This window comes from Columba livia, chromosome 6 (assembly GCF_036013475.1).
Source record: "Columba livia isolate bColLiv1 breed racing homer chromosome 6, bColLiv1.pat.W.v2, whole genome shotgun sequence".
Taxonomy (NCBI): domain Eukaryota; kingdom Metazoa; phylum Chordata; class Aves; order Columbiformes; family Columbidae; genus Columba; species Columba livia.
In genome coordinates this window covers 1,732,501-1,735,000 of record NC_088607.1, presented here as the reverse complement: position 1 = coordinate 1,735,000, position 2,500 = coordinate 1,732,501, and the positions used below count along the sequence as shown (strand labels likewise).

At 41.8% G+C, this 2,500-nt stretch overlaps 1 protein-coding gene across 30 annotated transcripts in view; it reads right to left on the bottom strand.

Moving 5' to 3' along the window:
• The window catches only part of EBF3 (EBF transcription factor 3), a 124,787-nt gene that overhangs the window by 28,948 nt on the left and 93,339 nt on the right, over positions 1–2,500 (bottom strand). The gene's annotated exons all lie outside the window — the stretch shown is intronic.

Genomic DNA, 2,500 nt, shown 5'->3' with positions numbered 1-2,500 from the left:
ACAATTTCACTTAGAAGCATACAAATCATAATTCGCCATAATCAAATAACACCGCAGCGCTTATATTCTAATTAAAAAATAATCACTGATATTTAATTTAGAAACCTGGAAGACTTTACCAGCAAAATTATGGCTGCAACCTGCACAGACCACTTGACTTACCCAGACAGATAGGGAATTTCTCAGGTAGCACCTTTAAACTTGTTATTAAACAAGCGAACGACGCACTGTTCGATATATATTAAAACAACTATTGTACCCAGTTATTAATTTGCACTATTCGCTTTTAAATGCAGCAAATACCTCATTAATTTAATTTTAGGTGCCCACCAGTTTATATTGCATTTTACAGTCTAGAAGGCAATTTACTATTAACTGGCAATTACATACAGAATGATTGTTAATTCTGCTCCTAAGTGCTAGCTGCTTGAAAATTGTTATCTCTCTCTAATTTTTGACCTCCTTACAACAGGGGTGAGCTACTCTGGGAATACAAAGGACTAGTAGAGAAGAGCTGGACATGTCATTTGTGACTCATTCTTTTAATTCACCGTGCTAATCAACTGAACTGCCACCGTCTCCCAAGGTAATTGTATCTTTATAATAGTTGAAAGCAGCGGGCAAAAAGGCACGGATGGATGGGGAAAGGCCTGGGCTCTGCCTGCTGAGCTCTTCCTTCCGCGGGAGCCTAATGGGGGCTTGGGAGAAAAATCTGGAACTTTCATATCTCCGGACCCCGATCGTTTAATGTCTCAACTTGTCTGCTCACAAAGGCTTTGTACACCACGCTCCGCTCTTGTTTCATTATTCCGCAGCCTTGTTGCCCTATGGTCCGCCTCCTGCCGGGAAGGTTAAATGTGAGAGTGCCAAGCCAGCCTGCGAGCATGGTGGGACACTGATGGGAAACAGATGCCCTGGGGATCCAGCCCCTCCCTCCGCCGGGGCTCCATCATTTTCGTGTTCTGAAGTACAGCAAGGCTGGGCTTGGCTCTCAATGGCAGCTGTAATTTCCAAAGGCTGGCTCACTCACCCTATCGCTTCAGGATAAAGCAAAGCAGGCAGAAGTTTCTCGGGCAGGCAGGCGCTGGCTCTAGCTTTGTATTTTCTTTTTGTTGGCTTTTGTCTCCCTGGAAAGATGTCTTAAATATATATTCCCGTTGAAGTCTTGTTAGTAACGTAAGTTGATTACAACTTAATTCCAGCAGGAGAAGCTCCTGACATTCCCACTAGTCTTTTGAACATCTTCGCTTAAAGACAAAAGACAACCCCAGGAAAGAAGGAACGAATGGCTTTTCCTGACAGCTTCATGCATATTTGCATTTACACATTAGAAAGAAGTTCAAAACAGCAAAATTTGCCAAATTTGCAAAATCCACACCTAAGAAATCAGTTTAAGACATCGCTCTGAAGCAATTCAAAATTCCAGGGCTGTGCAGCGAGAGCCAGACTGTCATCTGGTTCGAATCTGCAGCGCTTCCCTGTGTGAAATGGAACCGCACCAGCTCGCAACAGCTAAAGGATCTGGAACTGAGTCTAAGGCTTTTAGTCCATTCATTTTTTATTGTGCTGAACACTTATCTTAGCTAAATGATCATACTTGTCAGGATCCTGTGCTGAAGCTTTGCATGGCCTGTGTTCATAAGGGCATTTTTAAGGTGTAACCAGGGGTTACCACCTCTGCAGCACAGTACAGAACAACATCCACTTTCCAGATATGTTGTTAGCACCAAAAGCACCATGGGCTCCACCACCCCATTTTTTAACTCCGGTAACAACCCAAAGGGAAAGATCCAGAAAACATAAATATTCTGTCTGTCAGCAGCCAGGATGAGGCGCCCGGGTGTGAACACGAGCATTGGTTTTGCTCAGGTTGTGATTTCTTTGGGGATAGGTGGAAGACAGGAATCTCAGGTGTCACCTTCACTTAAAAGTTCATTTTCAGGGATAGATCTGACAGAAAAACATAGCCACGGTGTGTTACCTGTTTAAAAAGTCCTAGCTTAAAACTACCCAGGAACACACTTTTCCCATTAGATCTAAATTAATAGATAGAAACAGTTGTAGTCTAGTGGGAAAATATTCATCAAAATGCACATCATCTGCACATCATCTGCAATCTGCATTATCTACCCAATAAGCAGCAAGAACTCTCCCCAAATCCCTGCAGTCTGTCGAGTAAACAGTTAAAGGCTCTTTGTTTTCAAAAGAGAGATTGATTCATCACATCAAATTTATTACCTAGAATCCTCATCCAAAAGTCCGGTAAATTAAAAATTGCTATTTCTCCCTTTTCCCTCCCAGCACCTCAGTCAAATTCATTACTAAATGCCAGTAAAACTGTAATACGCATTTTCATATTAAAACCACTGGAAACCACAAAGTTCCGACTTTTGCTTGTGCTCTTGTAAATTAAAATCAAATGTATTTAAAAGAATTGGCATAAATAAATCATTCCCAGGCTTGTGAGTTTGTATCTCAAGTTTCAGGTCTGAAAGAATTT